Source organism: Equus caballus, chromosome 7, assembly GCF_041296265.1.
Source record: "Equus caballus isolate H_3958 breed thoroughbred chromosome 7, TB-T2T, whole genome shotgun sequence".
NCBI classification, from domain to species: Eukaryota; Metazoa; Chordata; class Mammalia; order Perissodactyla; family Equidae; genus Equus; species Equus caballus.
In genome coordinates this window covers 97,249,349-97,261,194 of record NC_091690.1, presented here as the reverse complement: position 1 = coordinate 97,261,194, position 11,846 = coordinate 97,249,349, and the positions used below count along the sequence as shown (strand labels likewise).

Sequence of the window (11,846 nt, the reverse complement as noted above, 5' to 3'; positions counted from 1 at the left end):
GGGCGATACAGTTATCTAGACCAGGGGTGGCAAATGATTTCTCTTAAAGGTCAGATAGTCAATCTTTCAGCTTGTGAGACATACGGCGCTATGCACTGAACTGTGTCCCCCTAAAATTGATACGTTGAAGCTCTAGTTAGGTAGCCCAATGTGATAATATTTAGAGGTGGGATCTTTGAGAGGTAATTAGGTTGAGATGAGATCATGAAGGTAGGGCCCTCATGACAAGATTAGTGCCCTTCTAAGAGGAGACACCAGAGAGCATGTCTCTTTCTCCATCTCTTTGCACACAGCAAGATGGAAGCCGTCTACTAGCCAGGAAGAGAGTCTTCACCAGAACCTGACCATGCCAGCACCTTGAGCTCAGACTTTCAGCCTCCAGAACCATGAGAAAATAAATTTCTGTTGTTTTTAGCCTCCAGTCTATGGTATTTTGTTAAGGCAGCCCAAGCAATCTAGGAAACATGGTCTCCATTGCAATTCCTCAACTCCGTTATTGTAGCAGGAAAATAGCCAGAGACACTATGTAAACAAATAGGTGTGATTGTGTCCATAAAATTTTATTCACAAAAACAAGTGGCTGGCTAGATTGGCCCAGGAACAGTAGCTCGCCAACTGCTGATCTAGAGCAGAGGTCAGCAAACTACCTTCCACAGGCCAAATCCAGCCAGCTGCCTGTTTTATTTATTTATTTATGCAAATCAAAAATGTATTTTAGAGTTTTAAATGATTATATAAGTATGTACATAATATCCAATATTTTGCTTCTTTTCCTGCAAAGCCTAAAATACTCTCTATCTGTCCCTTTTAGAAAAACTTTGCCAAACCCTGTTCTGAAACATGCAGCCCGGCTGACAACTAAGTTCCACGTACAATGGGTCAGAACTTCTGTCTTTTGTGTTAAGGCCTAAAAGTGACATTTGGGAGGGAAATATGGAAAGAAATTTCTGACAAACTCCTGAATTTCCCCTAAAGGCCATCTTCTGCACCTCACAAAAGCTGCCGCCAGACACACAGTTAAGAAAGCATGTGACCTGGGAGTGTTGGTTAACTCTCTCTCAGCCCTTAAGCAACCAGAGGAGCTGTCAGTTCCGTTTTGAAAATGTCTGTCTTAATCCAAGCTACTGAAATTTTCACTGATGTTACTCTAATCCATGCTATCCACCACCTCTCAACCAGATAACTACCACAGCCTCCTTCCTAACTACTCTCTTCCTGCTTCTCCTCCCACACCCACCATCACCTAATCCACAACAGAAGCCAGAGGGATTTCTTTTTTCAATTTAAGCTCCATCTTACCCCTTTACATAAAATCTTCCAATAGCACCCCCCTACGGCATGTAGAATAAAAACCCAAACTCTTGACCATGGCCTGCAGGATTCTGGAAGATCTGGCCCCTACCTGCCTCTCAAACATCAACTCATGTCATCTGAGCCTACTCCACTTTGGTCCTGTCTCTTTTGCTTCTGTCAGTCGCTAAGACCGGGCCACACTCCTTCGTGAAATAGAGGCTTAGAGTTTGAGTTTGCTTTTTCCTTTGCCTGGAATAATTTTTCCCTGGCTCTTCACATTGATGATATGCTGTCATCACTCAGTTCTCAAATTAAGTATCACCTCATCAGAGGGGACTCATAACTCTCTAGAGTGGATCCCCCGACTGCTCTCCGTCACAGCCCCCTGTTATTCCTGTATGACGAGGTACTGTGTTTGTAAACTTCGTGCGTGGTATCCACTTCACCTGGCAAGATGTGCGGCACTCGGTAGTAGACACTCAATAAATATGCGCTGAGTCCGTGACAGAATGTAACAAAGTTCATATTAATAATCACACACAACTCAACATTGTATCGCAATTTGGCAGTTTATAAAGCCTTTTCAGATGGATTAATCCTCATGGAAAATGTGCAAAGCCTCAGGGTGCACAGCCTAGTAAGAGAGAGAGAAGTAAGTGGTAACAGGCAGAATGTGATAGGGGCACTAAGAGTGGTACAAAATAAGGTATTTTGTGAAGAGAGAAAAAACTTTGGGGTCCAGGGGCATTAGGAAAGCTGTGTTAGTTTCCAAGGGCTGCTGTAACACAGTACCATGAAGCGTTAGGCTGTAAAAACAGAAATGTATTCTCTCTCAGTTCTAGAGGCTAGATGGTCTGAGAGCCAGGTGTCAGCAGAGCCACGCTCCCTCTGAGACCCTGAGTAGAATGCTCCCTTGCCTCTTCCTAGCTTCTGGTGGTGCCTGTCAACCCTTGGCATCCTCGGCCCACAGCTGCTTCGCTCCCTCTCTGCCTCTGTTGTCATATAGCGTTCTCCTCATGTTTCTCTGTCTGCATTTCTGCTTTTCCTTCCTCTAAGGACACCAGTCATACTGGATGAGGGCCCACATTAATCAAGTATAAGCACATTTTAAGCTGGTCACATCGATAAAGACCCTATTTCCAAATAAGGTCACATGAAGGTATGGGAGGTTAAGACTACAACGTATCTTTTTGGGGAACACAATTCAATCTGTAACAGAAAGCTTTCCAGAGGAGGTAATAAAGCGAGATTTTGAAGGCAGTCATACCAAAAGTGGTGTAAAAGAGGATTTTATCAGGCAAGTTTCTGCTATTATAAAGCTGCACGGCAACGCCGAAATCTCAGTAACTTACAGCAGCAACCGTTCTCTTGCTGACGGGTCTGTGGGGTGGCCAAGGCAGTTCTGTCCAGCTGGCAGGTCAGGTTCAGGTCTTCTCCAAGCCTCTTGGTCAGGGACCAGTGGCTCCCTGGGGCTTGCTCTTCTCATGGAGGGGAGCCAAAGTGCCAGAGGTCAAGCACTCCGGGCGAGTACCTGTGCATCCTCGGCTGCATCTCCTCTGCTAACACTCAACTGGCCAAAGCAGGTCACTGGACCTAGGCCAATATCCAATGGAGCCAGAAAAGATACTCTGCCTACTCTCACTGGAGGCCATGGCAAAAGGCATGAAGAATTAAGAACAATTATTCAGTCTTCTGAAGGACTATCACCAAATTTACTTGTTGTCTCTTGGGGCTCTGACACTTCCCAAAGAGCCCAGAGATAGAGACCCTGACCCAGACTTTGTTCAACAAACCCTCATGAAGGCCTCACATATGGGGATCCTTATGTATATTGTGCAACCATTACATGTCTCAGATGGGAAATGTCCTAGGAATTTAGGCTTGATGGAGAACTCTCTAGAATTAGCGAGAGACTAGTTTTCCCAAGTACTCATGTTTTACACTTTTGTCTTCAGTAATGGCTAAAATGGGCTTTGCCAGTGTAATATACAAGAAGGGTATTGGAAGGAAAATGTTCCAAGAGGCCAAAATGAGGGGAAGGATGTCTTATGTGAGGTCATTGGGAAGAGCACAAGCCAAAGAAATAAGATCCAATCAAAATGCTTAAAGGAATATTGAATCAAAGTCAGGTGAAAACTATAAAAGTTGCAAGTCTAAAAACGGGTTCAAGCCCCTGGAGCTGGGTTCCAGGGGGAACTAGACAGGGAGAGTGAGGGGAATCCTGAAAATTGCCAAAACCTTCTCTCAAGCATCTTTAGTTCACCTTCAGTCACTGGCTTGTGTGTGATCCGTGGGCACATCAGACTGGCTGAAATAGAGATTCAGGGTCCACACATTCCAACTGAACAACCAGGTTGCGGAGTAACATGCAAAACCAATTTTGTCTTGCTGAAAGAGCACACTGCACTCAGGAAAGAATGCCTATTGGAAGGTGATGACAGGATAGAGCTGTAGTGGGGGAAATTCCCTGTCAGTTAGTATGAAATGAGGCAAATGGGGCTGAAATGATTCAGCGAAAATTGTGCATCTAAATAAGTAGAAAGCTATCATGCCACTGTGTAGACAGAGGAGCTTCATAGAGCCAAGCGAATGTGACCCTCTAGGTTTTCCAGGGTTTAGGAGATGAAACAGGAGAATGAAAGCCCTAAACTGTGGCATCTGAGAAAGGCTAATGACACTGGAGATATTTCAACCTTGGAGGCCCATGCAGAGTGTCTAGTCATATATAAAGTGCTTTTTCATGGAAGACGGAGACACTTGGTTCCGTGTGTCTCCAAAAGGTAGCCCAATAGGTGGATGCCACATTCTCAGTTCCACCTGCAGAAGGAGAGCTGGTGAGACTTCACAAAGCCCACACGGTGGGGGTAGGTGGTTGGGGCTTAGGAGTCTGACTCGATCTGGGTCTCACATTCCCAGGAGGCTTGAGTCAAAACTTTGGGCATCATCTCTATATGAGGTTGTGTATTTAATCATTGTGTTTCCCTAGTGTTTTTACGTGTGTGTCAAAAAAATATTTATTTAGTGTAAATATTGTAAATGTAAAATAACCCTGTCTTGGCATTTTTTTCCTTTTAACATTTGATGATTCCCCAAATGAGATTGACTCAGGTCTCTCTTAACCTCTAAGAAGTGCTGGCTTCCTTCCACTTACATGGTTAAAAGGAGGAGGGCATCTCTTTATCTAGGGTGTGGTCAGGGTAATTTGTGTGTTGGGTGTAGCGTTGGACTAGGTGTCTAAGATTCTGTTCAACAGTGACATCCTTTAATTCCCACTTCTCTAGGCTCAGCTTTCCTTGCCTATAAATGAAGGAGGGTGAGCTGGCTCAGCATTTCTCAGTGTGGAGTCTGAAACAACACTACCTATTCCTGGAATATTCTTTTCCCTCCACTCTCCTTCAAGAAGCTAAGTAACTCACACTCCTCCTTTTGGTTCTAATTTGAATGTCAGTTCCTCAGAGTAAACCTTACAAATTTTTCAGATTAGGCTCAGATCTCTGTTAAACACAGACTTACCTCACTGAAACCCCATGAGGGTCTGAGCTGGTTTATCGCCATGCCGACAACTAGCACACAGCACAGCGCCCTGCAAACGGCGGAGGCCCAACAAAGAGTTATTACGTAAACAAACAAATTACTTGGAATATTAATGTCTTCAGTGAAAAAGGGTTTTCATGGTCAAATTCATTTGAGAAACACTGAATTAAATATTCTTAAAGGCTTTCTTTATCACCATTTTCAAAGTCTTTAACATGTGAACAACTATGGAAAGGAGATATATTGTGTTTGCTCAATTCTAAGATTTACTTTTAAAAACAATTTTACATTTCTAAAATTCTATATGTTTCCTGTAATATTATGTTTAATACACTTCTTCCCAACCCTTCCTGCAGCTCCACCAAAATCTACTATTAAATCTTAATAACTATCGCCTACAATTAATTGTGTCATAGAATTAAGGGCATCTATTAGTGGAGAGTGCTCCTCTGATGTGGTTGATCCTGGAAACCCTTTTTACAGAACTTCCCCTGGGACTGGTGTTCTGTGGTGTACATTTGGGATACACTGGAATAGAAGGCAGCTTCCAAATTTACTAACCTTTGAGCCTATTGGCCAGAATTGGGCAGCAATTTACATTAGGTAAAAAGAATAACAAATATGACTTCTGAGACTTGAATATTCTAGGACCTGTTTAGTAATCTCAAACAAGTCACTTAAACAATCTAACTCTCAAATATTTTATCAGTAAAAGAAGGGCAATGATATCTTTCCTGCTTATCTCATTAGGACTATTATTAGAGAAGAACAAGAAAGTTAAATGTAGAGAGGTCAGATTCTGGTTAAAGACATTAGAATGAACAAACAGTTTCTCTTCCAAAAATACACGGAAATGACAGTAAAGTGATCTTTTAAAAAGGGCTAAGCTCAAAAAACAAAAAAGAAAAAAAAAAGAAGAAGAGAAAACATCAACATTTTGGAAGCTGGAAGGCAGATGGATGAGTGATGACTGATTCAGCAGATCCCAGCACTCCGAAACCTAAAGAGAAAAGCAAAGAGGTGACTTAATATGCAGCCTTAACCTCAGGAGGTATTTGCAGAAATAAGTCCTTGAGAAGGCAAGAGAGATGTAGAGCAAAAACAAGACTTGACATTCTTCCTACTTGAGGAGAAAATGGAGAGGAGGACATTACCCCTCTCTGAAAAAAAAAAAGACAGAGAGAGAGCATAAAAAGTAAATGTGGCAGAACTGACGTACATCTTCTGATTGAAAGTATCTTGAGGGTGCCCAACACAATGAATGAAAAAGAAATACTACCACTACACATCATTATCAAAATTTAGAATTCAGAAAAGGAAGATAACGGAAACGCTCTCCAGAGTAGGGGTGAACAGAGACAGAGAGAATCAGAGTGGAATCAAACTGCTCAACAGCAACAATTATGTTGACATTTTGCCTGACGTGTTTGATCATATTGATAACAGACTTATACTTATACAGCAGGTTTAGAGATGAATTAGTGACAAGTAAACATAGAAAACAAGTCAAAGAAAACAGGACAATTATTTATCCTGGAAAATAAAAAAGGTAGAAAGAAGAGACACACCTGTAAAATGTGTTCATAAAATTATAATAAAACATGAAACATAAGTTTAACCATACAGTTTGATATAACTATACTCAGAGGAGGGTTTATTATTTTTCTATCGTAGTGTAACAAATTATCACAAATTTAGCAGCTTAAAACGACACAAGTTTATTCTCTCATATCTCTGTGGGTCAGGAGTTCAGGCGCAGCTTAGCTGTGCCTCTGCCCAGCATCTCACAAAGCTGCAATCAACATGTCAGCTGGGCTGCATTCTCATCTGGAGGCTTGGCTGAGGAAGAATGCACTTCCAAGCTCATTCAGGTTATTGACAGAATTGATTTCCTTGTGACTATAGGATTCATAGCAGCTTTTTTCTTCAAAGCCAGCAAGGAGGAAGAGAATGGGTCTGCTAGTAAGAGGGAGTCTTATATAACATAACCATAGCAGTAACATCCCATCACCTTTGTCATATTCTATCCATTAGAAGCAAGTCACAGGTCCTGCCCACACTCCAGGGAAGGAGATTATACAAGAGTAAACACCAGGAGGTGGGGATCACTGGGCCTCCTTAAAGTCTGAAGTACCAAACAGCACAGAGCGTAGCTTCTTTTTCCTGATACCTCATAGTAGCATGGTATGGTGGATTTAGAGAGATCTGGATGGAATCCTAGCTCCTCCCCTTTTTCAAAAAAAATGACTTTTAGTGAGTTTACAAAGTTGCATAACCATCAGCAAAATTTCCATCACACCAAGAAGATCCCCAATCGACAGCTCACTGGCTATCAATTCCCATTCTTACCCCCATTCCCAGGCAATCACTAATGTGCTTTCTGTCCCTATAGATTTGTCCCAGCTCCTCCATTTTTGCCGCTTAAATGAGCCAGTCCTATGCCTACTTGCCTTCAGATCTATCCTGTATCCTGCATCCTCTCCAGCCTTGGGGGCAATTGTATCCCAAAGTTGCCTCTTACCATCTCATGAGAATCAATTGTTACATACTTGGGAATTTTGCAATCCTGTTGTCAAACCATTGGTAGCTTAAAATTGGCCCTAGAGGGAGTATTTACACCATGGCAAACATTCCACATCAGGGTATTTTTGTTTCGTTTTGTTTTTGGAGAGCTGGTTTATCAGCACACCACTGTTTGGCTTCCTATTATTGCTAATCTCTGGGTTACCTCCTTTTATATCCACACTCCAAGATGTCTCCCAAGGATCTTTGCCTCCTGGTATTCACATCCTTATCTAGTCTCCTCCCACAATGAACAGAGTTGACTTATGTACTATCAGATTATTGCAGAAATAATGATGTTTGACTACCAAGACTAGGTCATAAAAGGCATTGTGGTTTTGGCCTTACTCTCATTTGAACCATTCCCCCTGGGCGAAGTCAGCTGCTGTGTCGTAAGTACACTTAACCAGCCCTATGGACAGGTCATTGTTGGAAGGAACTGAGGCCTCTGCCAACTCACATGATTGAGCCACCTTGGAAGCAGATCCTTCAGCCATGTCCAGCTTTCAAATAACCACCGTGCAGACTAGCATCTTGACTGCAACCTGATGAAAAGTTCTGAGCCAAAACCAAAAAGCTAAGATGTTCCCAGATTCCTGACCCACAGAGACTCAGTGAGATAATAAATGATTATTGTTGTTTAGGTCACAAAGTTTTAGGGTAATCTGTTATGCAACAACTGGTAACTAAGACAGATTTTGGTACCAAGAGTGAGGTGCTACCCTTACAAAAGTTTAAATGAGAGAGTGGCTTTGAAAACAGGCAGTGGACAGAAGTGGAAAGACTTCGAGGAAAGTGTCAGTGAAAGCCTGAAGAACCTGCTAAGTAGAAGCCTTTGTGGAGGCCACAGGTAAACACAAATTCCAGAACTATTTCGTCTTTGAGTTATCTTCTAAATTCATGATTCTACGAATCTAACTTAGTATGTCTCTAAAGAAACCTTCCACAAAGTGAGGCTGCTCCTCTAAACATACCTTGCTGATTCTGAACAATGCCCTTTTGTGCACATCTCCCCTGACCCCGCCAGTCACACCCTCTGCCAGTGCGGCTGGATGGATGAGGAAATAACCACGTTCTCAAGGAAGCCCTCTGCAGAGCTGTCTGGCACTTCCCAACTCCAACTGACAGAGGCAGGACCATTCAGACAGCACCTGTGATAACAACTGAACATTTTGGAGGATATTTTGCCATGTTGTAAAAGGGGCTAGCTGCCAGAATGTTTTCTCTCCCATCCATTCTATTCTGGAGAAACAAAAGGGGCACCTGACTTTATACTAATGGGATGATGTGGCTGTTTCCTCGTTGGGAGGAGTAATCTAAATTTGAAGGCAGATTCTAGTGAACTATTAAACTCCCTAATAGGATAACTTGAGGCTTAATAAATATAGGAATGTATATTTTTATTCAATTTCTGTAAAACACTGTAGTTATGCTAATCCAAAATTTATACAAACCAAAGCATCTAATTCTTTTATGAAAGCGAGGGAGCACTGTGTGGGTGCTCATTACGTGGCAGGCTCTGCACTACGCACTAGGGCTGCGACAGTCCTTAGAGAGTGATCTCTCTAAGGGTGAGGACAGTGTCTGATCTACTGTTGTGCCCCAAGTGTCTAGTGTGTTGCTGTGAAATGTTTAATGAATTAAACGAAATAGATAAAAACTCTCTCTAGTTTTAAAACACCTAGTTATAATTTTTTATTGTTTCTAAATGTCAGAGGGGATGTAGCTTGTTTTTCAGATTGGTCTTAATTGGACCTTGAATCCTTAGACGCAAGAGAGGAGAATCTAAAAAGTTGACAAGATTGGCCTCAGTAAGATGCAAACCTGAAGGCATATTCAAATGAATTGAATTCTCTTTTATCTTACTTAAAACACAAGTGCTCAAAAGAATGTGGCCTTGGGAGATTGTTAGTAAGACATGAAAATCCAACTCAAGAGGGTGATACTGAGGGGACGAGAGGGACAAGCAGTCTCGCCTTCCTCACCCAGGGCAGGTCTCCAGTGGGGCGCCCAGATTTCAGAGAAACCACTGGAGGAGCCAGAGTGCAGCCAAGATGCCCTGAATGGAACTGAGAAGATACGCAGGCCTAAAGGGTAGGTTTTCTGTGGAAATAAAGAATAAAAACCAAAATGTTTTGATTTTTAAGAGTTGCATGGTGGAGGGGGCAATTGAAAGAGGTGAAAGGGCTCAATCATGAAATTCCTCTGGAATATGGGATTTTTTTTAGGTAGTAAAGCTTTATTGTAAAGCAACTCACTATGCAATGTGTTCAATTTTATCCACTTCAGGTTGAGTCCTGAAGGGATATAGAATTGAATACACACCGTGCGATCACTCACTAAGACACAGGAAACCTGAATCATACAACATCCTTGCTCCAAGGACAGTTATTCATATATTTAAAATTTATACCCCACCGATTCCAGAAGGACTTATAGCAACTTACTGACTAACACGCAATGTAACTTAAAGTAAACCAGAGATTCCACTTAACTAAGAACAAGTGCAAGGCAGAGATGCTCCTGCGCATCTCTGAACAGGCTGGGCAACCATTCTGATAAATTTGACAAAATTTGTTTCTAAGCATTCTGATAAATCTGATAAAAATGCAAAAACATGCAGTCCCATTTCTTATCACAGGCTAGGATTTAACTCTAGGTAGAGTCAAAACTTCTCCTGGAATTAGAATCAAGGAAGAATTTATCATGTGAAACTAGGAAGAGGGATGCTGGATAACAACAGCATGGGTGCCCTTTTCCACCCCAGTTCTACGACAGAGAAAGGCTGTTCAAATGGGTATTTTTATACCAAACCTCTACAAAAGCAGAGAATATTATAAACTAAAAGTCATTTAGGGCATTTCTTCAGAATAATGTAAATAATACAGTTTAAATACTTTGCTTGACTTAATACACAAATAGAATATAAAGTCTCCAGTTCCACAGGTAATTGACGTGTATTTAAATGTCAGCTGTCTGAGGAGAGCATTGGCTGATGCTAAATATATGATCAAATGCCTTAGTAATTGCCAATGGTATAAAAAGTCTATATTACTAGTCAATGACAATAGTAACAAACAAGTATAGAGTTTTTTTCAGCTTATTAAGCACTTTTTACATCCATTATCACATTAAATTTTTATTATAACCTCCTAATCAGGCAGTTATGAACATCAGGTTTCCTTTAGGGACAAAGAAAGGAAGGCTCGGAATTGTTATGTAACAGGTCAAGATGGTATAACTGGTAAGGAATAGTCAGAGTTCACGCCCAGGTGTTAAGCTGTGACTGTTTTATGTGTCTAAAACAGTATGGTCCCTTCCACTGCATGTTTCCTTGTCATCTCTTGTTAAATATCAGCCCAAAGTACAACTGTCTTATGAAAGAAGCACATTTGCTGGAGCCCATGCAAGAGATTATGATAGTTTGGACTGAAGCTCTGGGAGCGCAGATGGACAAAGTGGATGGACTCCGCAGGGCCTGGAAAGTGACTGGATGTGAGGGGGTGAGGCTCCAAGGTTTTGCACAGGAGTAATTCTTTGGAGGGAGGTGCCATTTTCTGAGATGGGAAGCACAGGAAGAGATACACAGGGCAACAACAAAATCTTCATACTAAGCTATGAGTATGTATATGTACACACACACATATATACGTAAACTGTAATTTTGTTTGGCAAATAAAGTTATAGGAAGGCTGTACGTAAAAACAAGCAATATTTGAATGTGACAATAAAAGAAGTAAGTATATTAATACGTCACCATATTAATTTAAGGGTCCTTTAGCAACTAATATTTATGAAAACTTGGCTTTTTTCAAGGGCCATTCTACTATGGATATTTGTTTAAATTTATCTAGGACATTTGTGAATATTCCCAGATGAAAAGAAAATATGAAAGGGCTTTTAAACCTTGTATCTCAAACATTAGTTTTCCAGATGAAAGAGACTTGGTCTTGCCCATGTCTGAAAGGAATGGTAGATGTGGTCTGAAAAACTTTAGATTGGTTTGGCTTAATAAATATTTTTAATTATCTTATTCTTCTTGAGGATGTAGATCCCAAAGTGCCACTTCTGTTAAAGTAGCATTTAAACTTTAAAACAATGTCAGACGACTAGGTAGCTATATGACAAAATGACCAGGACCTGGAAAGTGTTTGGATGGGAGGTGGGTACGACTCTTAGATTTTGAATATGAGTAAAAGTAACAGTAAAAATTGTTTAAAAAACTTTACAGAAACTTCACAGTTTCTAGACATTTTCATCTTCATAATCTCATTTGATTAGAGGTGTCATATTTTTCATGGGGAAAACATAATGATAAGCTACAAATCCTACAAAATGCACTGGATTCTGGAACACTATAACTAATGTGCCCCTTAAAAACTTGGAAAAAACTGAGTAAGTTGAGGACAAATTAAAGACATTCCACTCAACACAGTGGATAGTAAACCTGCCAAACC

At 41.1% G+C, this 11,846-nt stretch overlaps 1 long non-coding RNA gene across 2 annotated transcripts; it reads right to left on the bottom strand.

The window, feature by feature from the left end:
• Positions 1 to 5,681: 5,681 nt before the first annotated feature.
• On the bottom strand, positions 5,682 to 7,971 carry LOC138925064 (uncharacterized). 2 transcript variants are annotated; one of them, XR_011440754.1, is made up of 2 exons: positions 7,850 to 7,971; positions 5,682 to 5,827 (listed from the first exon to the last, which is right to left on the bottom strand). It is a non-coding gene; the product is annotated as an uncharacterized lncRNA (long non-coding RNA). The 2 variants fall into 2 exon arrangements; XR_011440753.1 differs by lacking the exon at positions 7,850 to 7,971 and adding an exon at positions 7,556 to 7,635.
• Between the last annotated feature and the right edge of the window lie 3,875 nt (positions 7,972 to 11,846).